This window comes from Acinonyx jubatus, chromosome C1, assembly GCF_027475565.1.
Source record: "Acinonyx jubatus isolate Ajub_Pintada_27869175 chromosome C1, VMU_Ajub_asm_v1.0, whole genome shotgun sequence".
Taxonomy (NCBI): domain Eukaryota; kingdom Metazoa; phylum Chordata; class Mammalia; order Carnivora; family Felidae; genus Acinonyx; species Acinonyx jubatus.
The window spans coordinates 6,364,042-6,383,466 of NC_069381.1; the positions used below are offsets into that span (position 1 = coordinate 6,364,042).

The following is a 19,425-nucleotide window of genomic DNA, read 5'->3' on the forward strand; positions in this document are numbered from 1 at the left end:
AGTATGCACCTTCTGCGGTCCTGACCGGACCATAACGTCCATGAGGGCAGTGACCGTCTGTCTCACCCGCTGTTGAACATGGCCTTCAACGCAGGGCGGATCGAGGAATACGAGCGGACCAGCTCCCGTGATCCTCCTGGAGACTCTTTGAGGGCAGGAGTTATTTATTCCCCTGTAGGAAAAGAAAATGGGTTGAGGAATGTTCAATTCTTGCCCAGTACCCCTGAGGAAACGAGAGATACAATGAGGACCATCTCACCTCAAAAATGTTCTCTGCATTTCTCTGCTGCCTTAAAAACAACTCAAAACAAAGTTAACTTGACACATATTTAAGGACAAGCAGAAGTGTTAGCCCCCAGTACAGTAATTAGGCTTAAATGGAAACGATTCACACAAATGAGCATAATTAGCACCGTGCATAGACAGTGGCAGCTCGCGTTTCTAGAAGCATTTGGGAGAAGGTGTGATTCCTCAGTGCAGGGGAGAGAACGGGAGAGGCGACCGAAGCGTTGGCTTTTTTTCCGCCAAATCCGTGTTGAATGATGTGGCTTACGAATGGCTCTAAGGGAATGGAACTTTTGAAGTGTTTGGGGGGTTAGACGCATTTCAGGGGATAAGACAGTCCTCAGCGGGCGCCAAAGTGGGGTGCCGGATTGGAATTGTGGGGCAGCCAGCAAGGGGGGGTTACGCCCCAGACCGAGAGGGAAGAAGCCCAGGGACAACTCCGCCCACTTTGCTAGAGGCCAACAGTCTCTCAGGGAACGTCTGCACCCCTCATCTGTGCCCCCCATCTGGTTATGCCCTGATTAAGGAGGGGGTGATCAGGGAAGGGAGACGCCTGGGTGGTACCCAGGGTGAGTAAATTCAACACAGCCCCCACCCCCAGCACCTTTCTCAGAAAATGATCAAGAGCTGTTTGTCTCTCCAGGTTGGAGGCAAGGGATGTTAATCTCCTTCCGGATTTGGAGACAATTCTGAGAACCACCAGCCTTGCAGAGATCCTGGAGGAGGGGTAGCATTGCTTAGGGCTCAATCTCGTGGGCTAGAATTAAAAAATAATTTTTGTTTTTTTAATGTTCATTTATTTTTGAGAGGGGGGGTGCAGAGAGAGAGGGAGACACAGAGTCCGAAGCAGGCTCCCGGCCCTGAGCTGTCAGCGCAGAGCCCGACGCGGGGCGCGAACTCCCAGACCGCAAGATCATGACCTGAGCCGAAGTCGGACGCTTAACCGACTGAGCCACCCAGGTGCCCCAACGTGGGCTAGGATTTTAAACTGGCTTCACCCCACCACGGGTGGTGGGTTTCACAATAGAGGGGTTATGGGGACAACAGTCTTATGCACTTTCATCTTTAATCCATTTTAATTAATTTTATTGCGACATGATGTGACAGCCTCAGAACATGTCTAGCGCCAGGATCAGGAATCAACTCAGCCCAAGTCAACTAACCCTGCCCCCCACTCTCCAACCGTCAGGACAACTCTTTCTCCTCTGGATGGACGGTCCCTTTCTCCCGCCTACTATCCAGGAGGAGGAGGCGACAATCAGGCAGGAGTGCCCGCCCACAGGAGGTGAGGTGGGAAGCTGGGAGGAGTGAGTCAGCACTATTCTCAGAAAGGGACAAGCCAAACATCAAATGACAGGGCGGTGAGAGGTCACTTGGCACCACAGAGGTCAAGGTGGGGCCCCAGGGTGAGAGTGGTCGACACCGTGGGCTCCAGGCACTGGATCAACCCCACAATGCACTGGGGTCAGTGGCCACCGGCCCATAGCCAGCGACTCAGGAGCAGGGGGTATATTCATCTGCATCAACCCAAGGCATTTCACACCATTTAAATATTTGCAACACTAGTCAGCAATAACAACAAAAACGAAAGCAATTTTTAGGAAGGGGAAGTTGAGAGGGATATTTGCAATGCAAAAATCAATCAAACAACTCCAAAAACCTTACTCAATACTATCGGGCGTAGAGGAAGGTTCTTCTGATTTATGAAAGTACTAAATATCTGAGAAAGAGAAGCTCTTGACCTCTGACGATGTCTCCCAGCTGCCACAGCAGCTTGGTCCACACTTTATGCGCATTGTCTCATCTATCTGATACCGTGACTCTACGAAGTAGGTCCTAACATAACCCTAATTTTATAGAGGAAGAACCAAACCCAGGAGTGTTAAGTCCTATTTGCAGCTGCATGCAGCTAGTGGCAAAGAAGACCTGGATGTCAAGCCCTTGACCGGAAAGTCGTGGGCTTAATGGACACTGGGGACCCCAGTGAGAACCAAGGTGCTTATGAATGGAGAAAACCGATCCACACGGGCCACCAGACCCTGGCATCTAGCAGCCTCTGCCTGGCATCTACAGCCAGACCCAGAGGGGAAAGCCCCAAGACCAGTCACCAACCGCTTTCAATCCACAGGACTCCAGAATCATCGAAGCTGAGATTTAAAGAGGCCCCTTCCAGCCCTCCATGGCTGAACAGAAGCAAGGAGCGCTCGCTGTCACACAGCCTCGAAGAAAAAGATGCCCCGGGGGAACCTGGGTGGCTCAGTCGGTTGGTGGTCCGACCTTCGGCTCAGGTCATGATCTCATGGCTCGTGAGTTCGAGCCCCACGTCGGGCTCTGAGCCCGACAGCTCGGAGCTGACAGCTCGGAGCCTAGAGCCCGCTTCGGATTCTGTGTCTCCCTCTCTCTCTGCCCCTTCCCTGCTCACGCGCTCTCTCTCTCTCTTTCTCAAAATTAAATAAACGTTAAAAAATTAAAGAAAGAAAAACAGATGCCCATTTCTCCAGGTGTTGGAGCGCTTTTCTTTAAGGTCCGACATAAACAGACGTTTCTGTTCCCTGTCCTAACACAAGAGACGGGCAATCCTCTCAGACAAGGCGACAGACAAGTGCAAACCCAGCCAGGAGTGCTGGAGGGCTTTGGGGCGGGACTGCGCCCACATCACCCTAAGGAGGGGAGCCCCACGACCTCCCTGCGCCTCGCTTTTCAGCTGTCAAAAACACAGACCGTAATCCTCGGGCCCTCCCCACCTCACAGAGACCTGAGGACATACTGTCTGTCAGCTGTCACAACCTGGGCTGCAGCAGGGGAGGGGACAGGGCGGGGGTAGCAGGAGGGGGCCCAGTCTGTCACCCCCGTCTGACAGGGTGGGGGGCAGGCTCTCTCCGTCTCTGGCTGCTCCTCCTGTCCCCCCCACCCCTGCTCCGGCCCCCGGGGGGCCTCAGCCATTCGGCTGCACCAACCCTCCCTTCCTAAGAAGCCTCCACTGATCCTGTAACAGACTTCTAAACCTGCCTCTTGCGTGCCTAATCCTGCGAATGCCATTCCCTTCGGTGTTCCTCTCCCTTCCCTCCAACTGTCTCAGAGCCCTGGCGGCTCTCCCGGGCTCAGATCGAATCCCTTCTGCTGTCACAAAACCGTCCTGGCCTCTCCCCAGCCCTGTGAGCCCCCGAAACCCCAGAGTACCTACCATCGGATTACATTCCCCGGCTGGGCTTTCTGCCCCGCTCTGCACAGCAGTCCCACGAGTTTCTATGCACGCGTCCATCCAATCTTTAGCAAATAGCTGCCATTTGCCAGGCACTCTTCTGTCACTTCCCTTATCCGTTCTGTCCCCGCTCTCTGAGACAACTAGCCCCCTAGCCCCCACCTTCGCTTAAACCTCCACTATCCCCTCCCTCGGCAACCTCCCCCCATCCTGTGGCATTTGGTACCACCGGAGTCACAAAGATGCCCCTGCCCTGACCTCCAGTTTCTAGCGCCCAATACCATCCCCACTTGGGTGTCTGACAGGCAACTGTATCGCAGCCAAAACGGAATTCCAGATCCCCGTAAAATCCTGGTCCCCCGTGTCAACAAATGATTCACCGGTCTGTGCAAGCCGCAGACCCCGGGTCATCTTTGTCTCCTCTATGTTTTGTTCTATCCCCCCCCGGGGCCATCCAGCAGTGGACCCTGTTGGTTCTCCCTTCAAAACCTACGCCTCTACCCCCATGCTACAGCCCAGTCCGAGCCACTGTGGTTTCTAGCCAGCCTCCAGGAACAGCCTCCTGTGGGTCTCCTCGCGACCACCCTTAATTAATTCTGTACATTTCTTTACCCAGCAGACAGAGTGATAGTTTTAAAACCTAAGACTGGGGCGCCTGGGGGGCTCAGTCGGTTAAGCGGCCGGCTTCGGCTCAGGTCATGATCTCGCGGTCCGTGAGTTCGAGCCCCGCGTCGGGCTCTGGGCTGACCGCTCAGAGCCTGGAGCCTGTTTCCGCTTCTGTGTCTCCCTCTCTCTGACCCTCCCCCGTTCATGCTCTGTCTCTCCCTGTCTCAAAAATAAATAAAAACGTTAAAAAAAATTGAAAAAAGAAATAAAACCTAAGATTATGACACTTACAGATCAAACCTCTCCAAAGGCTGCTCAACGTCAGCCTTTGGGTTTCCCAGGACACACAAAGCCCTAGATGATCTGGCTCCTGCTTGACCTCGGCCGCTGCCACTCCCTTCCGGCCTCACTGGCTTGCTTGTAAACTTCTCCAGTGTGCCAAACGCAGGACCCTTCTGCCTGCAGAGCCTCCTCGCCTTTCTTCAGGTTTCTCCTCAATGACTTAATCCCTCCCTCCCCCATCAAAACCAACAACGCCTCTCTGCCACTCTTCACCCTCCCAGCCCTTCACGGCGTTTATCTCCACCTAACGTTGCTTTAAAAGTTCACTGTGTCTGTGGATCGCCCGATTCCTCCAGCAGAAGAGAAGCACCACAAAAGCGAGGATTTTCCTTGGGGTTCACCGCTGTATACCTCACGCTCAAATAACGGTGGCGCGGAGCAAAGGCTCAATAAGTATTTGCTGAAGGAATGAACGAATGAGTCCGTGCAGGTATTCTCTTATTACCTACGTCTGAGCTCCTGTGACCCGAGATTGGGCAGCCTCCGACCAGGACTGCACGGTCCCTACTTTTGTCTTCCTACACCTCCGAGCCCAGGTACAAGGGCAGGTGCCGGGCCCGGATGGCAATCAGCTTACATAATCGACACAAAGTGCTGCCTAGCAGTCGGTGATGCAAGGGCCCGGGGGCCCGCGCACGTTCGGGATTACTGATTTGTGATGTGCACCGAGGACTCGGGGTGGGGAGTAAAGTGCGGTCCCTGTGGCTGCCACATCTGTTAACCAGGGGACCCTTGAGGCCGGACAGACAGCTGGACTCGGCAGGGCAGAGCAGGCCAGTCCTGGCCAGTCCTCAAGCTTGGGAAGCTCAGGAGACAGGCCACTAGCCCACATGGCAGCAGATGGGCCCCCGGGGTACCAGCAGATGCTGCCCCATCGGCCCCCTGCCCCGGGACAGACCCTCAAGGGGAATACTGGCCTTCTGTCCTGCCCGGCCACCCGTCTCGGCCATTACCGCACCGCACTGGATGATCTGGCCCATTTGACCATCTAGCGGCACATGCAGAGTATGAAGGCTCCGGGGAGTGGCCATTTGTCCCAGAATCTTCTCAGGCCTGGGGGCAGAGGCAGCATTGACCCCACATAACTTACCGTGAGCCATTCTGTCCCATGATGCAGCTCGTAGCATCCACTGCGGGGTTCCACTAATCCAGGCAACACTGCCACTCCTCGCTGCAGGAGACCAGCGTGGACACACCAGGAGGGCGTCGGCCCCGGGCCTCTCTGCACAGCCATGCTGTCCCCTGGCTCCCTGTGCTCCACCAGGCCCAGAAACAGTGAAGGCACCAGAGCATGAGCCCTGTCAGTGCTACCGGACCACATCAACCAAAACCGGAGGGTGAGGGAGGGTCCCCCGCATTGCAGCTTGTGGATCCGGACCCCATCCTGACCTGAAGCTCCCAGGCCGGACCCCACCCCGCTCTGGCCCCTGGGGGCTGGGGGGTCGGAGAGCTCATGTCCACCTTGGGGACAGGAAGGCTGAAACCCCGTCCCCTGTTCCTCTCTTTAAAGTGCAGGCTGGCAGACTGGGCCCCTGATGTCACTTTACCGTAGTGGCCACAGGACTACTTTTCCTATCTGCTGAGATTTGTCACAGCCACCTTGGGGAGCTAGTCTCCACGTCCCCACTTTCAGGAAACCGAGGGATTTGCTCCCATCGTAGGTGGGCGAAGCGGCGGCAATAAAACCAGAGTCCCCATTTCCACCCCTAGACCAGTGAGCCCCCTTCTGCACCCACCGCGGAGAGCGAAGACGAAGGAAACAAACAAACAAAAACCCCAGCCGCGCAAAACCCAGAAAAGGAATCCTTTCTCTCCAGAGATTATGAAATCAAAGAGCATTTTGTTGCCTCTTGGAAATTCTTCTCCATATGACTCGGAGGCCACACAATTCAACAACAGGGTTCCCATTATGAGGAGGAAAGTTCCTGCCTCCTCCTTTGAGAACTTTCGAACGGACTGAGAACACAAGCGTTTACCTGCGCTCCCCGTGGGACCGGGCGAGCCTGCGGCGCGGGCTTCCAGACCCCTCCTCCCCGGGGCTTGGCTGCAAGGCGCCCGCAAAATCTCCAGGTCCCCCCGGATCTGCGCGGCCACGGAGGGAAGCGGCCCGGCTCTGAACAAGCCCAGGCAAGCCCAGGCAGAGCCCGCTGCTGGGTCCTCCTCCTGCGCGCACCACCCGGCCCCGGGGCGGGAGACGTGTCTCTCCAGCCCGAGACCCCGGGAGCCGGCTCTGCGGAGACGGGCCGGGCGCCGGCCTCTCCCCCACCTGGAAAGGGAAAGGGCCAGGTGGCGAACCGAGCGGTGCTGGGGGCGGCGCCAGCCCGCGCCCGCTTCGGGGCGGGGGCGCTGCCGGCGCCGGGGTCACGTCGGGGGGTGGGGGGTGCGCGCGGCCCGAGGCCGCGGCGGGGCGCCCTGGAGGGGGGACGGCGCGCGCTCGGCCGCGGGGGCCCGGGCGCGCCTCCCCGGCGCGCGTGTGCCGGGCCGCACGGTCATCGCCACCCTTCCGGGGCTCTTCGCCCCTCCGCGGCGGGACCCGAGGGGGCCCGTGAGACGGCACACAGAGGCCGCGGGGCGCCCGCCGCGACGCCCAGCCCGCGGCCTCTCCCCGGGTAGAGGGAAGGAGGCACCAACGTCCCGGGTCTGGACCTGTCGTAGCCTGGAGAGCTCCAAGGTCCCACGCGTTTAAGGAAGCCCCGGATTTAAGGAGACGGGAAAGGACTTTCCAGTGCCAGGACCGGGCACCCCGCCGGGGCCCCCGCCCGCCGGCCCGGCGCCCCGCCCCCACTCACAGCGCCCCCAAGTTCCGGCGCTGCGGGCCACCGGGTGCCGCGCGCGTCCCGGGGCGCAAGAGGCGGGCGGCGCGGCGCTCGGAGCCGGGTGCGCGGGGTCGAGGTCGGCTCGGCAGAGGGGTCGGGCGCGGCCGTCCCGCACCGGGTGGGTGTTGGGGGAGGTGGGGGGCGGGGGACGCAAGGCCTTCCAGGGTTGCGGGGAACGCGAACGCAAACGCAGACGCGTGTCCTGGGCAGGTGCGCTGTCTCCCACATTCTCGCGGTTTCCAGGCTGCCTTCCGTCTGGGGAAGGTCGCCATCGGCGTTGGTGGGGACGTCCGCGCAGGGGCGGCTCCAAAGATTCCCCTTCCCCTCTCCGCTGTGGGGATGGGGATCCCCGGCCACTACCCCGCACCTAAGCATCCTAGATCCCACCCAGGCCCACCTGGTCGGGACCTCGGGACCCTTGGCAGACAAGTTGCCCCGGGGCTCCCTCTGCAAGGGTTTCTGCCCTAGGGGTCGTTGCAGGACGGGAGATGGCTTCACGAGAAGCAGACCCTCCTTGCAGACTCACAGACACTCGCAGGACCCCCTGTGATGCACCTGTGATCTAGCAGGCACCCGTCGCCGGGAGGACAAAACTGAAGGGCACAGGTCTTCTGGACTTCGTGGTGGTGCAGCGGCTCCCTGAGGTGACGGCCGAAACTCATTCGTCTGGGGGAGAAAAATTCATTTTACTGGTCCTTGTGGGGACAGCGGGGAAAATGGTCCTTGTGGGGACAGCGGGGAAGCCGCTGCTGCCCACGTGTGTGATCACAAAGTCACATCTGGGCACACTGGAGGGAGCTGGTGGAGGCCAGGTGTAAGCTGCCCCCATTTGATGGATGAGGATGCTGAGGTTCACAGTGATGAGTCCGTGTGGAGCCCGGTGCCTCCCAGACTTTTCCAGGGATTCTAGAACAGTCCTAGAAAAGGAAAGAGCCGGCCAGCAGGTGAGAATGCCCAGGTGCCGGTGGATGGCTGCAGGTGAGGCCTGCCTCTCCCCACCCCAGCAGTGCCGGGTAGGCGACAATTCCCCGCCCACCCTCACCCCAGGGTGCTCATCCCCATGGGGCAGATGGGGTGAAAATGGCCTTCCCAGATCCTCAAAGACTCAGGAAGGATACATGAGGCCAGTGGCTCTGGAGGCAGTACAGAGGAATGGAAAGGCAAAGGGGGTTCTAATCCTGACTTGCTCAAGACCTTGAACAATAATAACAGCTAATTTGCATGAAGTGCTCGCACCGTGGCGGGCATCATGGTAAACCCCTCCCCAGGTAGTGTTGTGCAATCTTCACACAGTCCCGAGAGATTGGTGGAACTAGGACCCAATGCCTGCCTTTTAGACCCCCAGCCGCACTCTTGAAGCACTTGCCATTTTGCCTCAATTTGGCAGATTGCTTAGCCTCTCCAAGCCTTGGTGTCCTCATGTATACAGACAGCATCAATTTCAGGATTCAGTAATGTGGAATGAATGAATGAATGAATGAATGAATGCCCTGCCCCTCAGGGCAACTGGAAGCATTGCGCTAGACAGAGTGCCTGTGCACAGAGGCACTTTGGCACATTCCCAGCTCATCTAGGGGACCCTGGGGTGCCAGCCCCCCAGGATGCATTAGTTTTCTGCTCTATGCATGTGGACACCTGGGAGCATCCTGTTTGAGAGGCTCTGCCCTCCTCGGCCCTCTTTATTCTTACTTTCCTTACAGAGCCACCAAAATGCCTTGACCTGGGCAGCTAATAGTTGGATGAATTCCCTTTGGAGACACCAGGCTCTCACAACTAAACGGTTGGGATAACCGGATTCTTAACCTACTCTTTCATCCAGAGAAGCCAAACCATATCCAGGCCCTATTATTATCAACATCATCATCGTCATCATTATTTTATGGTTGAGCATTTTTGTATGAGCGAGGACTGTTTTACAAAGTGGGTGCCAAAGTCTTCTCACCTGTCCCCAGCCCCACCAGGTTCAAGGACGCTGAGCTCATCTGTAGGACCCACCCAGCACCCGGACATACACATACCCCTAACTTAAAAGCAAAGCAAAGCTGTGGAGAAAGGGGGCTACGGAAGAAACATCGACAGGCTTCAACACGTGCCCCCAGCTGCACAGAGTCCGCGTCCCCACGCGTGGCTGCGAAACAACGCACTCGGTGGCCTTCAGGCCTTAAGTGTAACCACGGAGGACGCCCAAAGAGTCTCCTCTCCCGTCTGTCCCATCAACCTATGAATCCATCTTGTTGCAAACGGTGAATTTAAAAAAGAAAGGGTAACTGTTCTGGGATTAGATCGTGGTGATGGGTGCACAGTTTTGCGAATACACTAAAACCCGCTAAACGGTACACCTTTAAATGGTAAGATTTATGGCAAGTAAGTTACATCTCAGGGGAAAAAGGAAAAAAGAGGCACCGTTCTTTGTTACTGGCTAGAAATACGTGGCAGGAACCCGGCCAGGCATCCAAAAGCCCTAGGACTTCAACGTTCGCTGGCCGCTAACTCCCCTGACTTAGAAGATCTGATCCGGGTTGTGGGTAACGGGACAGTCAGGCATCCCGTAGCCGAGGCTGTGCTATGGCAGGGCCCTGGCTGGGACCACCTCAGGGGCAAGTGGCCAGGAGGCTGTGGCAGCCTGTCTATTATGCCCTCGAAGACAGGACCTACAGGGACACAGGGCGCCAGATTGGACCCTGCAGAAGAGAGGGTTCTTGCCAGGAGTTTTCCTCATTGTACCCCTGACATCGGAGGATTGCTTGCGAGAGTGATGGTGGAGGGGCGTGTGTGTGTGTGCACGCACTCACGCGTGTGCAGCATGTGGCGGTGCCCAGGGAGCCCACCTTGCACTACAGAACTGTCAGCAGGCACAATTTTCAAGGCCCCATCTCTGAGTAAGAAAGCCCAACTTGACTGGTTGGATTGGTGAAGAAATCACCACCAGATTAAAAAACAGCAAACAAATGTCAACAGTTACCATGCTGCACAAAGGGGGGAATTACCTTGAGATGTTTACTCACTGCTGTGCTGAGCAGACATTTTAACCAAACGTAGTTTTAAGTTCTGTTTATTTTCTAGTTCCTAAAGTTGTCCTGTGGCTTATGCATCCAATCAGCCTTTTTCCTAGTTGAGGACAGAGAGAGGTCGGCTTATTCTTAGAATAATCGATTCTCCGTAGACATTTGATACTTATACGTACATGACATTTTTTAGCTGTCATTTATCAAGTCCTGATTATGTATGATCTGCATCATTACACGTTTCACGTTTCACAGACTTGGTCTCGTTTGACCCCCAGCAGCTCTATCACATCCTTAATACTATGCTCATTTAGCAGGTGAGAAACTGAGTCTCTGAGAAGCTTCCGTCCCATGTCATTCAGCTTAAAAGTGACAGACCTGGGTTTTAGACCTCTGCCGAACCCCAAAGGCACAGTTAGCCTCTGGACACAGGGGCACTATTTAACATAGGCTGCAGGCACAGGGGGGAACCCCCTCCATTTTTATTGGGATGGGTGAAAATTCCCTAACCCTGAGTCCAGAGAAGTGAGACTTGCCCAGATCTGTTTGCCTTGCCTGCAGCTTTCGTAACTATATGTAATCGGAGCGTCTCATTTCTCCAGCTCAAAGGGGAAAATAGGGCCGGTTTCTGTCCTAAGGATGGTGGGAAGGATGAGGAATCTCCCCCCCTCCCCCATCTAAAGAACCCTGGGAGTAACACCCCACCCCAAGGCTGTAAGTCCTGGTTACTGCCCCCATCACCCCTCCGGAATAGATCTGGGACTGTCAGGTCAAGGTCTGCCGGCTTCCCCAGGTGCAGTTGGGTGGGGTGATGGAGGAGGACGCCCCAGGTCTTAGGGCCCACGCATAGCCCTCAACGTCTAGCCCTTTGGAGACATGAAGTCCTGCTAATAATCCACACATTGGATTATTTAACAAAGACTCACACTGGGGGTCTCCCTTGGCCAGGCTCGGGCCCAAGTGCTTTACAGACACGACCTGGTGTAACCCTCATAAAAACGCTAGACTTTTACTATTCCCATCTTACAGATGAATAAACCGAGGCACGGAGAGGTTAGATAGCTCCCCAAGGTCATGCCGCTAGTCTGGGACGTGAGCCCAGGTGGTTTGGCTCCGGAGTCAGCGGAAACCGCCTGCATATGCTACCACAGCGCCCTGGGTACCGGGGTACAGAGCCCACCCCCCTTCTCTAGGACTTCCTGGTGGCTGAGGTGGGCTCCAGGATGACTCATTCCCCACACACCTTTGAGGGGTGTTCCTTCCTGTTGGCCGACCTCATCAGGGCCATCCCGGTCCATCCCGGCCAGTGGAAAGTTCTAGACCCCACCCTCTCCTTCCCCAAGGCTTACTGGCCCATTGCAGGCTTCCAGTACCTTCCCAACTATCTTCACGCTCCACGGTGCCAGGCGGCTCTCCCTGGCCACCGCCCTTCCTCAGCCTGACGCTCTGGTCTTATCCTGTCCCCAGAAGCCAGTGAGTGTCAAAGGGACCCTTGAGTGGTTCCTCCCAGAACAAGACTGCTCCAAGATGGCTACGGGACTCCACTGCCAGAAACGCAAGCAACCCTTACGGCATATATGCTGGTATATATTAACTAAGGTGTATGATGCACGTCTTATTGTGTAAGATACGTGTATTTTGTCACATATGCATTACCTATCGCTCCAGATTGATGGTTTGTGACCTTTTTGGGGTTACATAATCCTCTGAGATTCTGATGAAGGCTCTGAATCTTTTCCAAGGAAAAACCCCAACAACTCACATCACACAAAATTTTGCCTACAATTTCAGAAGCTCTCGACTGCCTCCTCCCTACCGCTTCCTCCCCCCAAATTTAAAAATACTAGGGCGCCTCGGTGGCTCGGCCGGTTAAGCGTCCAACTTCGGCTCAGGTCACGATCTCACGGTTTGTGAGTTCGAGCCCCGCATCGGGCACGTTGCTGTCAGATCCTCTGTCCCCCTGTCCCTGCCTCTCCCCGGCTTGCGCTCTCCCCAAAATAAATAAACTAAAAAAAAAATTGCATACCAGGCTGCATCCCATGTTGGCCGCTGTCACTGGCTTACGTTGAGGGGCCTTAGGTGAAAGAGGGTGAGGACACAGCTCCCCACTCACCGAGCTTACTCGAATACGCTGTCCGTTACGGGAGGTGTATGATGGGTATCGGAAGGAGTCTCCATGCCAGTCCGCTTCTGGGGTTTGGGATTCCCAAATGCATATGGTAAAGTGACTTCTCTTCGGTCACTAAATTGTCCTTTGAATTAGTTGAAGGCCGAAGGCCTTTCATATCCAGCTAGCCAGTACGTTCAGGTGATAATGCAACAGTCTGTGTATGACGACAAAGATGGTTTTTAAAAGGTAGTAGTGTGATTGAGTTTAGACAAAATATTTTGAAAGGTCCGATGGGGTCCCTTGTGCTGGGCCGCCCGGTGCTGAGCGGCTGGCGGTTCCCAGGAGGACCAGGACAAGGTCTGGTTGGCCCCACAGACTGACAGCCTGGAGGTGGTCTGTCTGCAATCGCTGGAGACAAGAAGACAAGCTCCCGGGCCCTGCAGCTGTACCTGCTGAGACTGAGGGCAGAAGGGATGGGCTTCCCTTGAGCCTGTTAAGTCCTCAGAACCTGACGGCCGCTTGGCCAGCGCCCATCCCTGTTACTGCCGTGAGCTTGAGTCTGAAGATGCTCTTTCTTGCCAACCGGGTCGAGGGAAGCAGCACCGAAGCTTGCTTTTGTTCCGCTCAGACCTTGTCAAGGTCACCGATGACCTCCGTGTGGCTGAACCCAGGGGCCGCTTCCAAGTCTCCCATCTTGTTTGACCCATCAGCATCATTTGACACAGCTGGTCCTTCCCTGATCCTGGAAACTCTTTTTTCCTTTCCGTTTGGGTTTTTGGACGTCAGTGTCTTGCTTCTCACCTACTTCACTGACCGCTCCTCAGTGTCTTCCTTTTCTAGCCCCCACTCTCTTTGTGTTGGGGAACCCCAGGACTCAGTGCACCGACACTCCCTCCCTGGGTGATCTCGTCCAGCCTCGCGGCTTATCGATTTCATCTGTACACTGATGACTCCCAGGTTAATATCTGCAGCTATGACCTCCAGGCTCTGATAGCCGACAACCAATCGAAAGTCTCGAGGGTATGTAATGGAAAGCTAAAAACATGATATAGACCAAACTGAAGTCCTGACTGCTCCTGGCCTCCCTAGGCTGCTCTCTGAAGTCTCTCCCTTCTCCACGCAAAGCAACCCCAGTGCTCTGGCAAAAATCCTTGCAGTCTATCCTCGACCGCCGTTTCTCTCCCCCCAACATCCAGTCCATCAGCGGAGCCTGGTGGTTCCACCAACATGCGGCCAGAATCCAGCCCCTTCTCTGCTTTTCTCATCACGTTTATCGCTTCCACGCTTGTCCGAGCCACTGTCATTCTCTTGCTTGGGTAACTGTCACAGCCTCCTAGCTGGTTTCCCTGGACCCTTGCTCCTGAAAGCCCGTCCCCAGCACAGCATCCGAAGTGACCCGTTTAGAATAAAGTCTAGTCCCGTCTCTCCCCCAAAGTGCCTCCTCACCTTACTGAGTCAAAGCCAAAGTCCTTTCTGCGGCCTAAAAAGTTCAAATGATCCTGGCCCCAACTGACTCCTGACCCCATTTCTCATTACTCTTTCTTTCTCTCTCTTTCTCTCGCTTACTCTGTTCCAGCTGCACTTGCCTCCTCACTGATCTTGGAGCACACCAAGAAGTCCTCTCCCCTGCCTGGAGGCCACAGGAACCAGACTAGGGCCCTGGGGCCAGCGCTCGCCATCCTTAGTCACCATCGTCACCATCACCAATGGTCAGTGAGAACCAGAGGCTGTAACCACTAAGCCCGTTTCCATCGCGGGCCCCCAATGTGACATCAGAGACAACAGTACTAAGGAGCACCCTCGGCCATGGTTACAACACCCATTTCCTACAGCCCAAGGGCCGTGGAGGGAAAAAGTGGCAATTCTGTCCTAACTCAGAAAATATTAGCATAAGCGCTTTATTTCTGATGCAGTAACTACATTATTCTACTGATCGATCAAAAAGAAAAAAAAAAAAAAAAGAGGGAAAGTGACCGAGTGCCAGCAGGAAATGTGGATTGTTCTACAGAAGAAAAGAATCATCTCATTGAAGGGGGTGGGGCCTTGACCTAGCGGAGCCGAGGGTGGGGGGGATGCTAGGGAAATGCCAAGGATAGGCGGGGCTCTCGTAAAACAGGGCAGATGGTAAAAAGAGCCAGGAATTGGTGGAATGGACCACCCACCGAAGGTAAGTCTGCTCTAAAGCATAGCTGAGCTCAACACAGAGTCAGAAAGTTACCCTCATCCCAGGATGTATAAGTATGTCCAACATGAGGACCCTGAGGCTGACTCCCACGAACGATGCGGCTCATTGTCCCTAGGGGACCCCCTTTATCTCTACTCAGCCGCACCCAACTCACATCCTCAGTGCTTTGGCAACTTCTGCCAAGTTACGTGTTTGCGGTCATTGCCCCATCCGTCGCAGTTAGCAGGGGATCAGCATCACCCACGTCTTTCTATAAATAGGACGAACGCTTAGCACAGCCCTCACAAGACCGTGTGGCAAGCATCTGGGTTTCTGGCTGGAGGAGATAAAGGCACTCACCGGACTTCTTCGCTGGAGCTGTGTTTCTCCACTAGCCTGGAAGGAAGGCCTTGGGAGAGCAGCCACGGTTGGCCTTCGGGAACCTAGAGAAGCCAAGACGTGATGCAGATCAAACCAAATGCAGGGCCAGGTGCACAGGGAGGGAGCCTGTGGGTACCCGTGTGCCGCGGTGTCCCTCACCGACTTTCTCACCCAAGGGTGATTTTGCCAACGCGACACTTTCCCTTGAGTTAAGTCCTTGCAGTTCTCAGGAAATGTCTGACAGAGCCGGTGACTTCCAGAGACCTACGTGCCCTGGTGTCTCCGACAGAGACAACTTCTAAGGCGAGAGAGAGAGAGGTGGGTCAGACCTAACACCAGCATGGGGCTCAGGCTGCCAGGCTGAGCACAGGCTCCAAGTAGAGGCTCCATGGTGACCTGGGTCCCTTTGAGCCTGTGGGGTAGGCTGGTGGGGTAAAGGCAGTTGGGGGGGGGGGCGGGGGAAGGGGGTGGCAATCAAAGACAACCTTGGCCAAGTTCACAATTTTATCATGAGCCAGCCCTATCTTACCCCTCCTGTTTTGAAGATAAACCAAATTGGTACTTAAAAAAAAATTTTTTCCCCCAGTTTACTCCCTATTGTGAAATAAGCACATTTATGACACCAAAGGAAGCTTGGTATCTCTGGGACCTTGAACAGACTATTTGCAACACGTGGGCTGCAGGGCAAGGTGACCTTTAGACCACAAAGGGGCAATGGCTTGAGTGTGGCCCAGCCTTTCAGAGGACACGAGACACCCAGGCCACTACCACATTGTAGGGGACCTGGGAAGCTGCAAAATGAAGAAGTGTCAAAATAGGGTTAAAAAAATGCATATTTCAAACACTTGGTATTTTAAAACAGAATGCTTTTAACAAACACACACCGCCCAAACACAAGAGAACTGTACTGTTTGCAAGCACGGATACAAAGAGTCTGCAAATTCTTTTGAACGTGGAACCCACGTTCCATGATAGACCCCGAAGTAAGACACCCCAAGAAAGCAACCAATGGGCGCTGACCCCAGCATTGGAATCTGAGCCCCAGGACTGGATGAGTCCACTAGCCCTGCTTCCGAACTCGAGTGATCTATCACACTGGCACAACGTCCCAGCATCCACTCTTGACCAGGAAAAGGCAAGATCAGAACTGTTGAATGTATCGCTGAGAAGTGACCCCTGTCCCTTGGTGCTTTGCCACCGTATTTCCATATGGTGAAATTGCTACTGATTTTTAAAGGCAGGGACTACACCTTACGCGGTTTGTACCCCAATTCTCACATCAGTGGGTGCCTGACGAATATTTTTTGGGTTGAAACAATTTAGCAGAAGGCGTGATCAAGAATTCCTTGGGAGAGATACAGTAATCCTCACTTATCTGCTGGTCATACATTCCAAGAACCCCAACGGATGCCTGACACCTTGGATGGTTTATCCAAACCCTGTATACCCTAGGTTTTGCCGATGCGTGTGCACCTGTGTTAATGTTTAATTTATAAATGGGGTACAGTAATAGCTAGGGATATAGTAGAACAATTATGAGACCATAACCATAATCAAAGTTATGAACGTGGTCTCTCTCTGTCTGTGTCTCCTTGCCCTGCACTCATCCTTGTGACAAGGGGAGATGATACAATGCCTACATGATGAAAGGGGGGAGGGGAATGGCTAGCCTTAGACTACCTTTGACCCTCTGCTGATAGATACCTCCGAAGGAGAATCTTCTGCTTCAGGACCATAGTTGCCTGGGTAACGGAACCACAGGGAGCGAAATTGCGGATAAGGGGGACTTCAGTAATAATCTGACACCGGCCTGCCGTCAGAAAGCCGTGTGTTGCCGATCGGGGCCATTTGAGGCAGCCCCAGTCAAATCTCTTGGTTAACTTTCCCCATCTCCGGCAAGTCAACGTAAACACCACCTGTATCTTCATAAAGGCGTCTGGCTTCCGCTCGGCAGTATCTCCGTCAATAACCATATGCTGCGCGCGCACACACGCACTTAGAGCATCGGTCTCGTACTTGCCCTAGACTGGAGAACTGAGGAGCTGCCACCTACGTACGATCACGTGCAATCTATACAACACATTTTACCAGAGACGGGAGAGGTGATCCCATGATACGGGGAAACGGGCTGCCTTCTATCTAGACCATTGCACTAACTCACCTCCGAGTAGCTGAAGGTCATTAGCACACAGCATTTTCCTTGTAAGGGTATTCGGATCAGTCCTGCTCGCAACACCAAATCAGCATTAAACAAGTGGAACTGTCAGGGGAGAGAGGGGGAGCTCATCGGACACCAAAGTGAGCTGAGACTCTCAGTAGAAGCCCCCAACCGAGGTGGGCCATTAGGAAAGGCTGGTAGGATAAGAACGAGCCAAATCCGGTGGCTGATCCATGGGGACCCCTGTCTGGGTTTGCTACCGCCTTTGCAGGGGTGGGCACGACGCCTGACCCGCAACCCGAGGGTGTCCTGCAGGTCCTGGAGGAGGCCCAGGAGGTTCAGTTTGGTGTTGCTGCGGGGCTGTCCCATCTGTCCTTGGCCACCTTATTCGAGGATGGCCAGCCCTCCCCGCTTCGATTAACTGAGACAAAATCCTGAAAAACTCTTCTGCTGAACGCATGGAACCGAATAAAACCCCAAACCCCATTCCGCAACCCGCCAGCACCCTCCTCTCCCCCCCACCCCCCACCCCGCAGTGAGCCACGAGCGGCTGGGCTTCCTTCCCGCGTCCTCGGGCGCCCTCTGCTGGACAAAGCCTGCGTTACAGCTCTGGTAGCCACCGGACTCCAGGGGCCCGATTTCCCGGAACTGAAAAGAGAATCGCCTAAAAAAGAAGCCCCGTGTTCTTTGCCTCTGGCACTTTGCCCCGTGAGAATTGTACACCAGGGGTGCTGTAACCCTGCTCAAAGGCAGAAGCCGGGGCAGAACTACCCCGACGGCCAGGAAGTTGTGCCCATGGTCCTCAGGAGCTCTGGTCTGTGTTACCTCCTGGTGCCCCCTTTCCTTACCTTGTCCTGTTTCACCTGAGTTGGGGCGCCCCATGGGTCCAGTGCTGACGATTCCATCCTTGTCCCTCGTGCGAGGTCCAGACATCTCCCGGGGGCTCCCAGGTCTGCCTTGAGCCTCCGGTGTCCTTGGGCAAGTCGGTAATCTCTGGGCCTCCCTGTCCTCAGCTCTGAGCCTGGGGCTTGCACCAGATGATTGCTAAGTATCTTCCATTTGCGAGGCTAAAGATCACATGCAGAAAGACGGGTTCTGATCCTTAATCAGATTTGCAGTGAATGAGAACAGCAGAGAAATTGCTGACTCCGCATTGGGTAGAAAGCAAGAAACGGCCAGTGGGCAGTGCGGTGGGTCAGGGTCTGGCCCTGGAGCCCCAGGATCCCGGCGTCACCTGGTCCTCCCTGCCTTCAGGATCCTGGGTATCGTCGCCTTGCCGGGGAAGACACCCCCAGTTGAAACCCAGGCCCTCCGTTTGCTCTCATGACCTTTTCCTGCAGGAACCGCAGGGACTCCGCTGGCCAGTTGGCTGTGCCTGGAGGGTGCAGGCAAGTCCCCTGGAGAACCGCCTGTCCCCGCGTCCTTGACAGGAAGACTGGCAGCCGCAGTGCTGTGCCCGTCCCAGGCTGAGTAGGGCTCCTGGTGTCAGTTCTGGGGCAGCCGTGGGCCTGCACAGCTCCCCCCCGCAAAACTGGTGACATCAGCACAGAGCAGGATCTGCGGACCCCATGACCCCTGCCATCTCCTCCTCCCCCTCCCCTTCCCCCATCTCCTTCCTTCTCCCAATGCAATGCAGGACAGCCTCCGAGGTGGGGACACGAAAGACAGTGGTGGCCACCAGCACCCAGGCTCTTCCTGTGGAAGTCCAGGGTCCAGGGCCGTGAGAGACACCGGTCTCTGAATGGTCCCACGACCATGAGCAACCCCGGAAGAGCAGGCTTAGGTGCGCAGCGTGACATCACTTCCCATCTTGCCAGGCGACGGGGCGTTTGCCAGGAACAGGCCCCCGGGGACCAGTCAAGCAGCACTTCCGTGCTGCTGGCATAAAGGACGACCTGTACCAGAGGCTGCTATTCTGGGCAGAAGGTGCTGTCTGAACCCCCTGGGGCTGCCCTCTCTGTCCCCCCCAGGCCCCCGGCTCCTGCCATCTCAACCTCTCCCATCACCCAGGAGGGTCAGCAGCCGCTGGACCCCGCCCGCATTTGCTGGCAAAGCTTCCCTCTCTGCAGGATTTCCTCAATGTCCAACTTGAACCTTCTGCCCCCAAGTTCATGGCACTGGGGGGAAAGACCTCCCAGAAATCCCGAGCGGGAGCATTCAAGAATGTGAAGGTCCCTTCGCTCTCACACCCAAGAAGATGCCTGGGTTGGGAGGCCCTTCCTTACCCCCCCACCTGGGAAGGCAGCCTCGCTTTCCAAACTGGCATCCACGACTGGGAGGAGGAGGTCCAGAGCCGGGGCCCCGATCACCGCTCCCCTCGGCTCATCTCAAATCCTGCACCCTCCCAACCCTTCCT

General features: G+C 55.5%; 1 long non-coding RNA gene across 1 annotated transcript; it reads right to left on the reverse strand.

The window, feature by feature from the left end:
- Positions 1–2,634: 2,634 nt before the first annotated feature.
- On the reverse strand, positions 2,635–17,288 carry LOC128312512 (uncharacterized). Its single transcript, XR_008291910.1, has 3 exons — positions 14,891–17,288; positions 10,239–10,359; positions 2,635–7,917 (listed from the first exon to the last, which is right to left on the reverse strand). It is a non-coding gene; the product is annotated as an uncharacterized LOC128312512 (long non-coding RNA).
- Positions 17,289–19,425: the final 2,137 nt, after the last annotated feature.